Source organism: Anser anser, assembly GCF_964211835.1.
Source record: "Anser anser genome assembly, chromosome: 22".
In the NCBI taxonomy this organism is placed as follows: Eukaryota; Metazoa; Chordata; class Aves; order Anseriformes; family Anatidae; genus Anser; species Anser anser.
This window is the reverse complement of record NC_139743.1, coordinates 8,172,074-8,190,108: the sequence shown is the minus strand read 5'-3', so window position 1 is coordinate 8,190,108 and position 18,035 is coordinate 8,172,074. Positions and strand designations below refer to the sequence as shown.

Sequence of the window (18,035 nt, the reverse complement as noted above, 5' to 3'; positions counted from 1 at the left end):
ATTTGAAAACTCTGTCAAGAGGAAGAACAGGTAATGGGTCTCAAAGGATAAAGGAAAACTAGTAGTGAGCCAGAGTCCTGGATAGCTTTTTGCCCATCTTTTGGCAGAAAATGAAGGAGAAAGTAAGGGACTACACTGTCGTTTGGGTACCAGAATGGGAAAATGGGAAAAATCTGCAGTGACAAAGCAATTAGAGGCTGGACTTATGAGATAATGAGTGTGCTTAATTCCTGCTGAAGCCCAAGCACAGCTGAGGAAGCTGCAGGCTGCGAGCTGAGACATTTAAAGCGAATCAGTCTGCCCAACAAGCTGGTTGTACTGTGCATTCAGTATTAGACGCGTTGCTGTATTGCAGATTTGTTGCCCCCTCACACACACAAAGCTTAATTTTTATGTGTTATATGATTTTCCATCCTTCTGGGCCAGAAAAGAGCGGGGTGTGCGGGCAGCCAGCCTCCTGCTGCGCTCGAGTCCCACCTTTGTCTGTGTTTGTTACCAGGTGCGACGCTGTCCCGGCTCTTATCGCAGCATGCGGAGACATCTAATGGCCCCATAACACACTGCAGACAATTAATTGTAGCGCACAGCATCTTGCCAGCATGCCTGAGCAGTGACCTGGAGCTGCCACCTCTGCAGAGCTCAGCCAGTCCCACCGGCAGCAATGCAAGCAAGGCGTGAGCTTCGTGCCAGCCGCCGCGATGGACTCTGTGACAGGTAACTTGTCACCAGCACGCCCACCTCGAAACTCAAGAAGAAAACGTGTCCTGGGTTGCAGAGGTTTTGAGTCAAATCCCTGTTAGTTGTTGCTCTGCATCACAATTGCAATGCTTGTATCCAGCTCATGCAACATGCAGTAAGTTGGAGGGGTGATGGAGCGATGCCCGCTGTGGATATAAAGGTGAATCCTTGATTTTGTGTGGCAAAACCCGGGTGGAAATTGTGAGCGTTTCCCACTGACTGCTGAAATCTGCAGTGAAATGTTTTACTCAGCATGCTCAGCTCTAGCGGCACAACCCACCCCTGGAAAGGAATTAAATAAAAATGGGGGGAAAGGGGAAGAGCAAAGAACCAACGCAAGGAATTTTACTCCACAAATACGGAAACGTCTCGAACGTGCCACTGGCGTGTTGCAGCAGACAGCTTAAGCTGAGAGAGAATTCTTTGGCAGTGACATCAATCCAGCAGTAAGTAATGCATTTTCTAGGGCTGAAATTCAAGTTAAGGTCTCTTCGGTGAGTGGAGTGATTGAATGGTATTTATAAAAAAAAAAAAAAAAAAGAAACCAACAAATGAGACTCCTTTTGTTAGGCTCTCATTTGCCCGTAATTTAAAAGTTGGTTTTTTCCCTTTTTTTAACTACTTGAACTGTGCCACATGTACTGAAGTCTGCTAGAACTGCCTGGAACTTGGCCTTCTTTAGAACTTGCCACCTAATCCCACACGTCTAGAAGTCGACAGTAATGTTTTTGGATGCTGAGTGACTAATCCAGACTTTGAGGATCTTGGGCCCATTCACATTCACCCCTTCCGCCAACACGTTGGGACCCAGCAGAAGCCACAGGCCCTCTGAATGCTGGGGAAGGAGAGCAAGAAAAGGACAATTCTGAGCTGTGCATCCTGGAGAAATATGGCCCAGAACAAACTTTTTGTCCAGTAAATCGTGCAGCTTTCAGCAGTCAGTGGTTTATAGCCTCACTAAGCCAAAACCTGCCTCTGTTTAATAACCCCTAGCGAATCTCTCCTCCAGAAATTGTCGCCTTTTTTTCATTCTATAATATATATATATTTATATAGAAATTGCCATAATTTTATGAGGGAGTTCTCACTGCCTATGAATTTAAAACTAGCCTGGATAATGCTCTGGTGAAAAAGCAGTAAAAATAGTTTTGTACCATCAAGGGAAGGGCTTAAAAGTTTATTTTATTGCTGAGTGACTGGAGTTAGGCAAAACCCATCCCCAAAGGTTTCATTGCTGGTGATGCAGCTGTAGGGATTGCCAAATACATACTCAACAGAAGACTAGTTTTCTAAAAATAGTGATTAGATCGTTAACTCTGTCTCTCTCTTGATCCAAATTAAGTCTGAGGGCAGATCTGGAGCTGGTCTGAAGGGAGGGGGTGCCGCTGAACTTAGCACTTCCCACCAGCTCTGTCCCCTCGTATTCTATGGACCAGGGCTTAGGTGAGGCCTGCAGCGACCAGTGCAGTGACACCACCAGATATCCATCTTGAAATAAGGTTTGGTTTAGGCCAAGGCACTGCTACACACTGGAGGAAAATGGGGAGAGCCTCAAACTTGGGCCGTTTTGGTGCAAATTCATGCATAGGATACTGTGCTTTTGTACAGTCTGCCATGCCTGGCTGCACAGGAGTGAGCAGAGTCTGCCTCTTGCTGGTAAAAGGGATTTTATCTCATGTAGCTGTTTGCAAATGAGATGTTTAATTGAAGCTGGTTGGAAATGAGATCGTTGCTGGTTGTCTTGACTGCAGCAAAGGGAGATAAAGAGGGAGGTCAAGCCGGCAGCTCATCCCTGCTCTTACAGACATGTCTCTGTGGCCAGGGTGAGCTAATCCCTGGTGCTGCTCACCGGGTTTCACTTCTCTGTGGGTGGCTGCATGTGGAAGGAGATGGTTTCGAGGTGGTCAGCAGCTGGACTGATTGGGCTGTGAGATGGCTGCTGGACTAAGAAGGGCTACAGAGGGTGCTGGAGGCTCTTCCTGAGCATCTCCAGTTCCACGTGAGCTTGACTTCTGAGAGATGTGAGTGCTGGCTACTGAAGTCTTCTGACCTTGCAAACAATGCCAGAAAAATGTGTAATTGTGTCTGAGTGCGAGAGGATGGTTTTGCAGAAAAGAGGGTTGTGGAGGGATGATCCAGACACAGTGCGGCATCTGTCCTTGGGGAGGGGAGGTGCACCGCTGGGATGATCTCTCCCAGACATGATCCTTCAGGTCCAGGTTGGAGCACTCCGTGGGACAAGATGTAGAAGAAGTTTCCATAGCTGAGCTGCAACCCACTCCCGAGGCACCTTATCTTCATCTCTAATTGTCTCTATTCACATGCAATCAAAAATAGAGGGATTTGGGATTAGATCTGCTCTGATGTTACCCCAGGCAAAACAGTGGCTGGGCGCAGTGTTTATTTTGGGTCTTTATGCCCTGGCAGAGGAAGAGGTTGCAATGTAAAGTGGGTGCGATGTAAAGCATGTCGCAGTTTCATGTTGTGGCTGGGCTTTGCTTGATGAGCGCAGAAAGCAAGGAACTGCAGATGAAGTCTCCTGTCTTGCCTCCCCGCCTTGCTGGTGACCACTATAAATTTAAAGCCCAATAAAATTAAATGCTGGGGAAAAAAAAGTTACAATAACACCGCCAGGATTAGACCAAAAGAAAACACGTGCCAGAGGAAAACCCCATTTAGAAATCAACCGCCACTAAATAATTCATCTCTCTCCCACAGACCCTATTGTCCTGCCTCGTGCTTCAGTGACTTCACCATGTTGGTTTATAGCGTCGTTTGGAAAAAAAGGGGGTGGGGGGAGAAACGTTGCTTAAAAAGTAAGTCAGAGGCTCCAACATGTGTTCTTGGCGGGCTGAATTCAAGATGAGGGTTTTAGACTTCCCGTGGGAGCTCCCTTTCACAGCTCTCCCCTAATCCTCTGGAAATCGCCTGTTCCCTACAGCTGTCGGTGCGCCAGATAAACTATTTGTTCAATTATTCTTGGCCGAGATGGCGCGGGCTGCCTCAAAGCTGCCGGCCCCATCGCTCGGCCCACTTCAATCGCCTTTGGAGGAGCCCGAGCCTGTTTGAAGGCCACCGTCCTCCTCGCAAGACTGTCCCCGCTCCCGCCCCCGCGTCCTTTTTATCTCGCCACGACACCCCCAGGGCAGCCAGCGATGCTCCCGCAGGGACGGACAGGGAAGGCGGCTCCGGTGTCGGAGCGCCTGGGCGAGAAAATAATTACAAATGAAAGAGAGATTAGCAGAAGCTGTTGCGACAAATGCTCCCGAAATGGTTTCTGGAGCACCGGCGGTGGCTTCTAACGGGAGAAGTCAGCTGCAGCTGCCGTCCCTATGGCAATGCAGAGAAACACGGGCCCCGCTGGGACCCCGGCATGAAAGCCTAAGACCCGACAAACCACGGCTCGGGGGACGAGGTGACGGACCGGGACAGCTTCACGTCATGCAAATGGACCGGTAATTAATGCAATTTTTTTCACATTTGTCTCTCTCCCTTCCGCCTCCATCCCCCAGGCTCGGCTTTTGCAGAAATGTTCAAACCCATCTAATAAATGGCTCGCAGCTGCTGAAAGATGGCTCTTGCCTGGTGCTGGGAATTGCTCCAGGTTCACCTTGCGAGGGGTCCAAGCCTCTCCAAGGCGGGCGCACAATCTCCCTGTGATTTGTCATGGCTCTGGGTAGGGCTTGTACCAGTTTGCCAAAACTCTTCCCATTTAACCATCAGATCAGGACAACGCATCACCAATAGCTGGAGATGTCAGTTGTACAGGACATGCAGGGATGGTCTTTGATGGTCTTTGTATGAGATCATATATAGTTGATACTTCATAGAGAGAGCTCCTGGCAAGTCATTCCTACTGAGAACAAGGCTAAAAGCATCCCATACTTCTCCCCAAGCACGACTTGGCCCAGCCAGGTGGGTATATCTGATGGAGTCGAGGTGTGAAATGGGTAGGCATAGCTTGCACTGCAAGAGAGCGGGTGATGAAGTTGCACTTTCCTCAACCACGTGGTGGTGGAGGAGCTGCCTCAGTCCTCCCGTGGAACCCTAAAAGAGAAAATAGAAACTCTGCCTGTGCCTGCTTCTTTGCAGACAGGAGGTGAGTGATAAATGAAAGCTGTCAAAAGTGGCAATTCCCAACTTTGATCAGCATGCCATTTATATATATATATATATATATATACACATTTATTTATTTATTGTATTTTCCCAAAGAAATCCAAGTTCAGGACTAACTGTGGTGCCTAGTACTTCTGGAAAAGGGAGGGAGGAGTTACTTGGGGAGCAGCACACAGACAAATGGGTCTGCTATATACCAGGCTGTTCATTACCAGTCTCCTGGGGGGGTTGACTCAGGGAGCCCCTGGAGGCAGAGGCAGTGGGGCCACTTAAGGGGACAGGAAAGTCACTGGGATGGATGCAGTGCTGGTAATTGCTGGGAATCTAAATGGGGGAAATGGGCTGGCAGCATGCTTTGGTGGCTTGCAGGGAAATGATGCAAAACAAAGCAGGGAGAGCACAGATCTGGAAGAGCCACCCCAGCTGAGCATCCCTTTGTTGTTCTTGTTGATAATTCGGAGCCTCACGGCTCAGGCAAAACCCTCTTTGAGTGAGGAGCTGGGAGCAAAGGGTCCTTTTCACCAGCAGAAAGCAGGTCCCTAAGCTTTGCTACAGCCTCTTCCCCAGGCTCAGAAACAGGGGACCGTCAGGATGGAGAGCAATCCTGCCCGTCTGCAGGCAGAGCAGGACCAGAGGGCAAGCAGGAGACCAAGAAGAAGACAGCATCCTTGTCTTCGGCTGGCCATCCATCCTGGCACCTCATGCTGACCAAAGGGAATTAAGAGTTGTGTTTTTCTTAGGGCTGATGAACACCGAAAGCATTTTATCACCAGCTCTAACGCCATAGGCAGCAGGAAGAGTATTGGCTTTTGGCCTGGAGATACGGGCAAGCCCTTCCTTGATATTGCATCAAGGCATGGTCAAAGCCTGCTCATCCCACAGGATTAGGAGATGTTAGCATCGCCTTTTCCCTCCTCTGTTTCCACAGGTGAGCAGGACGTGGAGCCTCACCACGTCTGCACCCCTCTCCCTACCGGCTGCAGCCCCGTGCCTTGCGCTAAGCACCGCGAGTCCCTGGGCTCGACCGTGGCCCCCCGTCACCCCCCACCCACCACCCCCAGCTGCTCCCCGCGTCCCCCCAAGCCCCACGGATGGCTCTGGAAGCCCCGCGTCAAAACACCATTAGCGTGGCATCTCCCCACTGTCCAACCCCGGCCCCCTGGCCCCCTGCCCCAGCCGAAACGGCGAGGACAGGCCGGCGCTGCGGCATCCCTCTGGCACTTTGATGCGCCCGCCCGCGCTCGCTGGGGACAGCTGGGCCGTGCCACAATCCCCTCGGCCCTTTGGGCTAAGCCAACGTTTTAAAATAGTCGTGTGTGTGTGTGTGTGTGTGTGTCCCCAGCCCGACGGTGACAACTGCGCAATTATTTTAGATGCTGTTTACGGACTTGTGGAGTAACCGGAGCCCACGGGCGGCGTGGAGGAATGGGAGGCGGTAGGCAAGGCGGCTGGGGGCGAGGGGGGCAGACCCGAGTGGGTTTCAGCCTAATTAGCAGCCCCCTTGGTTCTCACAGGGGCAGCTGAGGGTGGTGGAAAACCCATTAATGCATGCCAAAGTGGCAGCACCAAAGACTTTTATCCATGTTGTCGGCTGAGCCCGTCTGTGTCTTGGCCCTTAACTTTCAAAAAAATAGATTTTTTTTTTTTCAGTTTTAGAAAAAAAACACAGTTCCACACCACCCTAAAGTCATCCTCGGTAAAACTGTGCGTAACCTGGAGTCTGCAAGCAGGGACTGACTGTTCATTTTCTCCCATCCAAAAAAAAAAGTAGGCAATATGATTTGAGATTCACCGCTAGGCAAGTTCAGACCCCAGAAGGGAGTTTGGCATTTGCAGGAGGGTTTGACTGCCTTCCCATTAATTTTGGGGCTGAGCAACAGCCCAGGGCACCTCCTCGCTGGAGAAGCGCTGCGCTGCGCTCCAGAGATGAACTGGGACAGGGATGGGGACGGAGACTGCGCGGCGCTCCCCTCGTGCCTCAGTTTCCCCTCCAGCAAAAGAGGGGAGCGCCGTTCCCAAAATCGAGGAGCCTCCCGGGGGCGTGGGGCCGGCTCCACGGGTGGAAACACGGCGAGGCGAGGCGAGGCGATCTGCGGGCCCCCAGCACCACCTACCGGTCCCGAATGGGGCCGAGGGTCCGTGCCCCCAAGGAACCCCCTGGGCACGGCTCTGGGGGGGCTGCCTGGGAGGTATTGCCATCGCCCAAGGTCCCTAAGGAGGGAGGTTTTGCTCTCGTCCCCCCCGCCGCGGGTACGGGTTTGGATAAAATGTAATTTGGGGGATTGAGCAGAGCGCTGAAATTGGTGTAAATTAGAAATGTTTGCTCAGGAGGGCTGGGGAGGAGGAAAATAGCAGGCAAAGAACCGTAGCCCGTGATAAATATTGGAAAGAAGCGAAAGTAAATATCGGTATTAACAATGACACTTCCCAAATTTAATTAAAAACAGCGAAGAGCTCGGTGTCAAAGTGCCAAAGCGACGTGCTGATGCTCCCTGTCTTTTCAGATGAAACCGAAGATGCTGCCAGCCCCTCGCACCTGCAGCTCCCGAAGGGCTTCCCCACCAGCCAGCAACGTTTGGGCCAGCCCCAGGTGTTCAGCAGCAGCAGAACCCCGAGCAAATGCCGCTTTTCCCACTTTTTCTGCGTGATCGGGGAGGTGACATTCCTCCCTCCGCCACCGAGGTGTGCCCTTGCTCCACTCACTGCTGAATGGCAGCTTGAAGGAGGGGGGAAAAAACCCAAAGCCCTCTGGGAGGTTTTATTTTGTTTTATTTTATTTTTATTTATTTTATTTTATTTTTATTTTATTATTTCTGGGTTGGGTTGGGTTTTATTTGTGTGGGTTTTTTTGCTGTGCCCTTCCTCTCCCTGCACCAGCTCCCCTGAGCCCACTCAAAGGGCCTGTAAAAAAAGATATTACAACGTATTTTGCCAGGAAGTTCTGCCACTGTGCAAAGCAACCGGTGCAGTTGGAACATGGGGCAGCATCTCTTCACTCTCCTGCCTTTTTTGCTCCATGTCAGCCGTCAGTTATTTTTTCACTTTGCTTGTCCAATGTTAAAATTTCCCATGGAGTTTTGCCTGCTCAGTGCTCCCTTCTCCATGTGATCTCTTCCGCCTCCGTCACCTCTCTCTGTATTTCCCTTTGTGCCATCTCTCTCTCTCTTTTCTTGCTCTCCACCTTCACTTTCCCTTATATTTCTTTTGTCTGACCACACTGTTTTATTTCTAGTGATTTTGCTGTCCCTTAGTAATTGCTTAGCATTTTCCAAGCACTGTGCAGTGCTGGCATCCAGCTGGGATGGATGCGGCTGGAATCCCACCGTGGCTGAGCTCTCCCCACTTTTATTTAATCCCAGTCCCCTCTTGCCTGTATTTACCCAGAAAGGGGCTCAGATCTGTTTCGGGTGGGAACCTTTGGGGTTTGCTTCACTTGCATCAATTTTCTTGGCCAAGTTCTGCCCCAAAGCAATCCCTTCTCAGCGTGTTTTCTCTCTGGCCGTGCACGGATCCTGTTCGCTGTCCGCAGCTGTGCTTTGGCGTGCCTTTGTGGGCCGGCCTTGGGAAGCTGCTGCAGATGTGCTGTCTCGGATTTATTCATTCTCTCCTTTTGCCATCTGGCAAACTTCTTGCTAGACATCTTTGCGAGGGAACAGGGTGTTTGTCAGAACCAGGTCACGTTTCACGCACAGCCCAAGGAGTCCCTTGCCATCTCCTTCGGTAACTCCCAGCCTGCACCTCCTTGGGGCACTTTCCACTCCCCAAATTTCACACCCTGCCTGGGGACTGGAGCCACCCGAGGTGAGGTGCAAATTGTGCTCATGGCAGCTTGGAGGCAGCCGCAGGACTTTGGCATCCCTGCAAAGCCGTGCGTGGGCTCAGCACACAAATGGCTCCGAGCTCTGGAGTTTTGAGCAGGAGACGAAGCATTGCTTATTCCTCAGCGTTATCCATCAGCCTGCTTTCACTGCTGCCCAGAATTTCAAATCCAAAGCTGTCCGCCCCTCGCCACGATGCCTGAAATATTGTTCTCGGGTTGTGATGATCAATTTTGGGATTGCTGCTGCAGTACTGGCTTATCCTGCACTGCAGCAGCAGCACAGAGATTTCCAGACCCTTCCTGCCTGGTGCGTAACTCCGCGATCGGCTCGGGGAGAGAAAAACACTTCAAGTGAATGAACTTCTACCGGAGGCAAGATGCCTGAATGAGACAGTGACTTTGGAGTCTCATTTTCCTCCTCAATTTTAATTTGGCTATCAAAGATATTAATGGACCATCTGGATATATTATTAGCGCTTCTACACAAGTTAATGAGATGAGAGGGTGCTCTGAAGGGATGCACACAGCCTATAGGGAAGGCTGATGTGACAGATCCGTTTCATAGTTATATGCGGGATGTGACTCCTTTCTGAGGGGCCAAGTCAGGTTTTGGGGGATTTAAAAGCAGGAGGCATGCAACTATTTTCCTGGAGATATGTTGCCCACGGTGGGTGCTACGCTGCACAGCACCCGCTCATTTAGGTGGGGTTTGTGCGCACCCATAACACTTCTGCACAGGTGAAAGGAGTACAAGATGTAATTACCTACTGCGGCTGGAACAACATCGAGGACCGGGGGGGGACACCATGAAAGTGTCTATGTCTGGGCGGGTGTGCCATGCAGCTCTCCAGACCACTTTCCAGTTTCCCCACATCCTAAAGTCTCAGCCAAGCCACGCAGCTCACCTCTGGCTGTGCGTCCGTGTGGCAGGGGGCTTGCACCCGTCCCCTGTGCCAGCACACGGAAACGAGGGGACTCATTTCCTGGCTATAACGCTCCGCACTTCCCCCATTTCTCCGAGCAATTAATTCTGATCCCTTTCCAAGCTATTTTGTACATCCTGGACTAGGAATCATGAATTTGTGCCAGGACTGGTTTCACGTCAAGGTAACAAAGTTTGGGCGAGCTGCCGATCAGGACTCGAGCCCTGGCTTGTTTCTGCTGCCTGTGACATGCAGCGGGGTCACCCCAAGTCCCACCTTGGGTGGGAGCCCCACGTCTGTGGCTGGTGAGAAGCCAAAATCTGGACGCAGGCTGGATGAGGTCCAGCTTTTATGTGTGATTTCAAGGTCATTGAAGGAGCTGCGAAGGTTTTAAGGGGTTGCTGAACATTAGCGGTGGTATAGCTGTAAATTAGCTGACTTTTTGTCTGTGTTTTACTAGGAAATGGTTGCTGTGAACCATGGGGAAGTTGAAGAGGTTGAACACATTCAGATTCAGACTAGCCACCTGCTCAGGGATGGTGTTTGCCACCATAAATACGCACACAGAGGTTTCCTATTTCCTTATAGTAAAATCCACCCCCCACAGGCACCATGGTTTCGTTCTGCAAATATTTTGCAGTGCAAATTTCCTGGTAGACAAGGAACACCAGCAACAGGCAGCAGAGCATTCGCTAAGGGCACATTTCAATTTCAGAGTCAGGTTTCTGCCAGAGTAGCTAAACTGAGCCCTCTGAGATGAGGGGAGCCGTGGGATTTATAAACCCAGTCTAGCAACCTGGAATTTCATTGTCAATGGAAGAGCAATGCAAATTTTTGCACAGCACTTTTGGTGCTTCATTTACATTTCTGGACACCCTGTGGTTTTTTTGTTTGTTTGTTTTTGTTTGTTTGTTTCATAAACTTGCTCAGGAGAACTGCACCTCCCCAGCTAAGTAATTAGTTACATTTCCAGGCCCTCCACATCACACTCATTTTCCTCTCATTAGTTGCTCAGCCTCCCTTTCAGGTGCAGGGCTTTGGGGATAAACCTAAAGACCCCCATGTGTCTGCTGCAGAGATGATGTAAAAGGGTCCTGATCCTTAACCCATTTTATTCTGATTTATTCCAGGCTCACAGGACTGGAGTTAAAATGGCAGCAGGTTCCTAGGGCATCCATGAAAAAAATTAATGGAGGAGCTACGTAGCTGGAGCAGAGAAATGCCTGCAGCTTGGCTTTTCTCTATGGAAAATGTGAGTCGCCCACCTGAACGAACATGCAGAGCTCGGGTGTCCAACCCCAATGCTGCAGCAGCTGTCAGGGCGAGAAGCTGATAAAATCAGCGGGGAGAGGATGCCTGCAGGATGCTTTCTTCCTCCCCCGACTCCAGCAGCACGCACCTCTAGAAGAGGGGAGCGAAGATGAATTAACGGGGCGTTATTTTTACAAGAAGACGCCTGTTTAAAAAAACAGCACAAGATGGGGTGAGCGAATAGATTTGGTTTTAATAAATGCCCCACTTGGAAAAAAAAAAGAAAAAAAAAAAGTGCCAGGGGATAGCTAGACAGTGCTTCTAACTGCGAAGTCATTTATGATATGCAGTGGATATATTTAAAAATGTGCCCGGACAGTACGACTCGGCTTTCTCACTACAAATTCCCTGCGGCAGGTGTATTTGCTGCCGGTGATGTAAGTACCTGAGCTGCTCCATAAAAGTGAGTTAAACCAAGGGCTGGCGGGGCTATAGCACAGAAGGCTCTGTCAGTGCTTCTGTTACAAATAGCGATAATAATGCTTACCTCTCTCCCAAGGGTGTCGTGGGGGTTAATTATTTAACATTTGTAAAGCACTTGCAGGGCTGGAGATGAAAGTGGAAAGTATTATTAAGAATAAACTACATTTTATAGGAGGTCTGGTCAGAAAATTGCGTTCGGAGTTGAAATATGGGTTATGATCGCGGATCCCTGGAGGAGCATCTATCACAACCTGGGACGCAGGGAAAATGAAGTACACAGAAGCCGTGAAGCTGTTTGGTGGGTCCCCCCTCAACGTCCCAGCATTTTGGGGGCTGTGAAAGGGGGAGGGGGGAGGGATGGGGTGGGAGGGGGTGATGCCCCAGGCACCCTGCACAAGGAGAGCGATGCAGGGGGAGGGTCTGGAGAAGGATATTTGATACTTGAGTAAAGAAATGGGGATTTGGGGTTAAAGATTTCAGCTGGAGCGTGGAGCCAGCGGGGCGAGGCACGGGCAGGGCCGCGGGGCGGAGCGCAGCTCACCTGGGCACAGGTGCGGCTGGAGCGGCCGGGCAGGTACCGAGGGGCGGCCGCGGGAAGGGGCTTCGTGGGGGAAAATGCGGTGGGAGATGGGGTGGGCAAATACACCCCGTCTCCTTTTTGGAGTGGGGCCTCGTGTCGGGTGGCTGGGAAGCCCCATGGATTGGGTTCCCGGGTGGGGTGGGGTGGGGGACCCCCAAATTCGGTGCCTGGACCAAAGCGATGAGGAGGGAGGTGAGGGATTGGGGTGGGTGAGGCTGGACCCGCTCCCCTCGGGTGAGTGACGTGGAGGGGGGGCTCTGCACAATGGGGTGTCCTGGTGTAACGGGGTGCAGTGGGGTGGCGGAGGCAGGGACTTGCTGCTGCCTCTGCCGGGCGGTGGGAGGTGGCAGCGGCACTGTCTGGGGAGAAAGTTGGAAATTGAACATGATACAGGGGGCTGAAGGCAGCAGAGGTGAGACAGGGGCAGCCCGGGGGTCCCCACGAGCCCCCCGCGCACCTCGCTGGGCTGCCTGCGAGAAGCCCTCCCCGGCTGCTCGCTCTGCTCCCAGCCAAACGAAACACAAAGGCCCTGTCCAAGAGCTGGACCGAAATCACCCTACGTGCACTGAAACAGAAAGTCTTCCCCCACCCTCCTCTCCCTGCAGAACTGCCCGGAACGGTCTCTTTTAGCACCTGAAAACGGGGCAGGTGAGGAGGAAATGAGTCCGGGAACTGCCCTTCTCCACAGCCGGTGCCTCCCTCAGCAGGACGCCGCTGCAGGAGGTTTCTTCCTTCTTCCTACCGGCACGTCACCAAACCTAACAGCGTTTTGGTGTGAGCAGGGCAGTTCCAGAGCTTGAAGCCAGGCAGCCGCAGGTATCCGATAAACCGAGGCACGCCGGCACCGCGCAGCAGGCGGAGGTGAGGGTGTTTAAGGTGATTAATTGGCTGTGCCTTGAATAGGTTGAAACTGAAACAGTCTCTTTAATGGTTTTCTTGGGGAAAGCTTTTTCCTTGAGGGTTGTCAAAGGCAACGACTCAGCCTGTGTCGTATGGTGGGCCTGCCCAAAATATCCCCTGGGGAGCCCAGGCAAGGCAAGGGGGCTCCTTCCCCTGGGCAAGGGATGCTCGTTAGGGCTGGGCTCCCCCCGATAAATGGCAGGGGAGGAAGGACAGAGGATGAGGAGCAGGGAGCAGCCACAGATTAGTTGTTAAAGAGACGGCAGCAAGCGCCAGCTTTGGGACAATTTTAGGACGTGCAATTGTCTCGTCTTCAGAAAATACGGACTTGGCGGCGTTTCTGGTGGCAGCAATGCTGGTTTGGGGTCACGGCTGTGTGCTGGTACCCATGAGGTAATAGGGGCTCGCGGAGTCAGGGCGATTTCATCACCGTGCATCACGGAGCAGGCGAGACCTTGGCAAGGCGAGTCCTATGGCAACCTCTACCTTCAGAAAGCACTTTAATCCCTAACGCAGAGGCCAAGAAAAATGGCTTTTAGGATGGTAACACGCATTTCCCAAAAGAGATCATTTTTAAAGTCAGACCCTGTTTCCTTAAAACCACAAATAAGCAAATGCACGTAGTAAAGAGAAGCAAAAGATGACAAAGCACCTGCTCTGAGCCCGTGTAATTAAGATGGCTTTGGGTAATTTGTTTTATTGCTCAGCTTTCTCCGCTGGGCTGTGGCTGAGCTGGAGGGCGGTCGCTGCTCTGGGGTCCTGGGCTCACGTCCCTCACCACGGCCGCTCTGGTGGGGTAAAATCGAGCACAACCAAACCAAACAGCGGCACAGCAGAAGGCCAGCAGAGGAAGGGCGGCAGCAGGGAGCAAAAAAAACCCTCCTCTCCTTTCGGTTTCTCTCCCCCAATGTCTCTTTTCATTAAGGTCTGTTTTGTCTATTACACAGACCACGCTGGAAGCTTTCATCACTTTGAACTTCCAGGTTTAATTTTCCCACTGCAAACCTAATGGCAAGCCTGTGTGTTAGGATGCACTCAGTCTATCTCATGCCTCCATCCACTCCTGCTGTACAAGCTCCAGCAATGGAAGGTCCTTCAGCTATTCCCCCGCAACTGGGCCCAGCAGGTTCCAATGCCGCTGATGATTTGTAACCTAAGACAAAACCCCCAAACTACCTTTTATAGGCAGAAAAGTTGCTTTCTTGGTTTTGCAGATGCAGCCAGGCTTGGGAGTATTAGCAACAAATAATATGATTGCTCAGTGTCACCAACACTGCCCAGTGTGGATGGAGGCAGAAATACAAGAAAACCTGGTGATAATGGGATGAAATGGTTCAGAGTGGGGTTTCAGGCTGACATTAATGCATTAGGGATCCAGCTCCCAGGGGAGCTAATGGAAGTGCTGCTCTCGTTAGAAGTGCCCCTGGGTCTGCACAGACAAACAGGACCGAGCTGGTAACGGCACGGGGCAGAGCCCAGACAGCGGGTGGCCGGGACACGAGATAGGGGAACTGCCATTTGTCCATACACCTGGCATCTCCTGGGCGTCATCTTTGCAATTTTTCTGTCTGCAGCGGTATAGCTATGTCACTGCCACGGCTGCTTCTCCAGGCACCTCATTGCTGGACCATTTCTTTCCCTCCCAGCCTTTTTTTTTTTCTGTTTTTTTTTTTCTTTTCTTTTTTTTTTCCTGGTAGATCAGGCTGTGGGGTTATGTTGAATCCAGCACAAACCAATGTGATGCACAGGGAGAACGTGGGGGTGGGAACTGGGCTGACAGAGGATTTTTTTTGGCCAAAGCACTTCAGCTGCTGTTGGTCTCTAGGTCTGGGCTTGATGCCCTCCTGCACTCTCAGATTCAGCACAGGGAGGCCAAAACCACCTCGAGAGGGTCAGAAATAGCTGCATTACTTCCAGACATGCACCTCAGTGGCATTTCCCAGCTGGGATCCAGACCGAGCTCAGCCTTTTTGCGAGCGAGGACATTTCTCTTCTTTACTGAGTCAGCGTTTCCCCCGGGAACGCCACTGTCACACGAACGCGCCCTGAAAGCCACGCAGCAGGTCCCCCAGAGAGCCAAACAGCTCTGCTGGCTCTGAACTGTCTGATTTGTGGAGGTTGAAGGGCAGAGTTAATTGCACGGGTGATGGCTGTGAGCTGTTTCCAATCGCGAACTTCAGACCGTAATTTCCAAGCTGGGGACGTGGAAGCAGTGCCCTGAGCAAGCCGTTATCAACACACTAATAAAACCTTTGCAAAACAACAACAAGGAAAGGAAAGGAAAGGAAAGGAAAGGAAAGGAAAGGAAAGGAAAGGAAAGGAAAGGAAAGGAAAGGAAAGGAAAGGAAAGGAAAGGAAAGGAAAGGAAAGGAAAGGAAAGGAAAGGAAAGGAAAGGAAAGGGAGGGGAGGGGAGGGGAGGGGAGGGGAGGGGAGGGGAGGGGAGGGGAGGGGAGGGGAGAAGAAGAGAGGAGAGGAGGGAAGAAGAGAAGAGAAGAGAAGAGAAGAGAAGAGAAGAGAAGAGAAGAGAAGAGAAGAGAAGAGAAGAGAAGAGAAGAGAAGAGAAGAGAAGAGAAGAGAAGAGAAGAGAAGAGAAGAGAAGAGAAGAGAAGAGAAGAGAAGAGAAGAGCACACTCAAAATGTTAGAGCAAACAAGGCAAACTCTAAAGGCCCTGGGGCTGGCTGAAAAGAGACTGTCTGGGGCTGTCACAGGGAGGTGGAAGGAGGAGACAAAAGTCTGCCCCGGCTCCTCACCGTCCTCCAGACTGCACCAGATGCCTTCCTGGGTGATTTGGTGCATTAGCTCTAAAACAAAAAGAAACCAACTCCTTTGGGAGGTGATAAGAGCAGATGAAAGAGTAAATCATTAAGCCAGCTCGGTGCACGGCATTGTAATAAACAGGCAGTGGGGCAGAGCATTAATTACATGGGAGCAGGGAGACGGGTGCGCTATCGAGTGCACAGATCAGATGAGTAGGAAACATGGCAAAGTCACGCCTCACAGCGATGCCCTGTGGCAGCAGTTGCTGGTGCCAACCCCGGCACCAGCTGGATCTTCAGCTTTTTGATTTTTCCCTAATGTGGGGGACCACAGGCACAGCCCCGCTGCATTTGGGGCTGCATGGATAAACAGGAGCCGCTTGCTCTGGGGTGCTCGGGGTTGAAATCTGAGCTGTTGGGTTTTTCTCGTGCTTTTCTTCATCCTACAAACGGGTTGTGTGTTTAACATCTAAAAGTAACCTTTAAGTTTCCCTGCTTTGACCGATCACTGTATCCTTTAGGTAATCACATTCTGACTGCATTGGGCTCATGTGGGAAACCCTCAGGTCCTATTGAGCACCGACCTTTAAAATATAACTGCTGGAGCTGGTTCGTGGAGTTAAATATTTGACATATAGGGTAGCATTATAACATGGTAATTATCGCATTAATGCAGTACGGCTGCAGGACTGTCTTGTCATGGTATTCTGCTAGGGGTTTAGTTATGTTAGGGGTTTAGTTACATTATTCTGATATAATACCTTTGCATGTACGTGATGTGGCTCGCTGCTCACCCAGAAAATACAGACTGTTCAGCCATCTCCCCAGCTCAGGCATGTTGCTCCCTTTGTCACAGGGATACAGGTAGATGTTCTGATTCCGTGGTCGTCTCCTTCAAAGGACTAAAGAGGCTATTGTATTAACCTACTGGACTGTGCCAGCAGTGCTGGTAAACAGCGCCTTGCTTTGATTTCATGTTTAATTACCCAATGCGCCCATTGTCAATAAATCCTTGCTTTTAAGTCATGAAATAAGGCAAAGCCTTGCAGTGCTCTGAAAAGCTGCCTGCAAAGCTGTTCTCAAATGCAGTAGGAAATCATGTTTTCATGCACAGTATTTCCACCCAAGTATTAAGTCCCCTACTCATTTTTTTTGCAGGAAAAGGTTATAGGCATTTGGTGAAGGCAGGACCGTGGCACCAGCTCGGCACAAGGTGCAGTCATGGTTGTGCAGGCAGCTGCATGCACTGGGGTGGTGTTTGTGCCGGAAGGCGACGTTTGCTTGCCTCGAGGTGGTGCATCAGCTGCTTTGGTTAAAGCAGCTCTCACCTGGCAGCAGCAGGTCTGACCCAGCCTGGCGGATTTTCCTGCCCCAGGACAGCTGCCTGCAGGAGATGCTATCTGCACATGGCCAGGACCCAGCGGCTTGGGCTCAACGGAGCGACACAGTGTCTTCAGGACAAACTGACCCCAAAATAGGGGTTGGTAAAGCCTAAGCAACAACTTGCACCTCTCAAAGGCCAACAGCAGCGAGCTGTTTTCAACCTCATCCCCAAATTGTCCTTTACAGCAGGAAACAGCGGGAGAAGGGTGTGTTTTGCTTTGTCATACCGACAGGTGGGGACTGAAGCCCAAATGCAGCTGGGGGAAGCAAACCAAGGTGGTGGGTGCATGGGCAGGTTCAGCACCAAAGTGCGCAGCCCTTTGCTGTTCCGATGGATTGCATCTGTGCCATGAGCAAGCTGGTGTTCCTGCGGCTCAGCACGGGTGGGAGCACTACCGAGCAGAGGAGGAGCTGCTCAGCACCGCCAGCACAGCCTTTGCTATCAATTAAAAACTCCTAATTGACCAGCCCGACGCAACCGACCTATAGGCGCGCCAAGGCAGGACCCTGAACATATGCTCGAGCCCACATCAAAGAGCTAATCGTTTCTGCACCTAATTAAGCAAAGCAGCAAATGGTAAACAGGAGCTGGCTGAGTTTTAATTGCTGCAGTTCTCCTAGGAGACGGATCCCCCAGCTCTCCTGCAACCCCTGCACGTGTGTGCCAGCACCAACGGGTGCAGAGGCTCGAGCAAAGGTGCTGAGCAGCTTGGGTGGGATCCCCACTGCAAAACCCGGTTTGGCGACGCTCTAGGAGGAAGCAGTGATGCAGAGAGAAAGTTGTTTGGGGTCCGGGAGCATTTCTGAAGTTGTTTTTAACAAAATCCTTTGGCTTCATGAAATAAACGCATTCGGGCTGAAACAATTCCAGGAATTTTAAACATTTTTGCTTAGAGCACACTGGTGCTGTGGCTGTTCAAGTTCTGTAGGAGCTGAACAATCCCACTGGTGGTTCCCTTGCCCCCAGCTACAGCTTTCCCCATGTGTTATCTCTCCTGCCTGGTCCCACAAACCTGACCCTGTCCAGGTCTGCAGGGGATGATGCTCTTGCTCAAACCCTCTGAGGGTTAGGAAGAGCAG

The 18,035-nt window shown here is 51.2% G+C and overlaps 1 long non-coding RNA gene across 2 annotated transcripts in view; it reads left to right on the top strand.

The window, feature by feature from the left end:
- LOC310885268 overlaps nucleotides 1–17,937 on the top strand; it is a 39,769-nt gene extending 21,832 nt beyond the window's left edge. The window contains exons 7-11 of one of the 2 annotated variants that reach the window (XR_014574659.1): nucleotides 500–1,184; nucleotides 7,362–7,539; nucleotides 10,731–11,288; nucleotides 11,507–11,632; nucleotides 16,731–17,937. This is a non-coding gene — a long non-coding RNA (uncharacterized lncRNA). Of the gene's footprint in view, nucleotides 1–499; nucleotides 3,448–7,361; nucleotides 7,540–10,730; nucleotides 11,289–11,506; nucleotides 11,633–16,730 lie in introns of those variants that run through there. The other variant, XR_014574660.1, reaches the window with a different exon arrangement.
- Nucleotides 17,938–18,035: the final 98 nt, after the last annotated feature.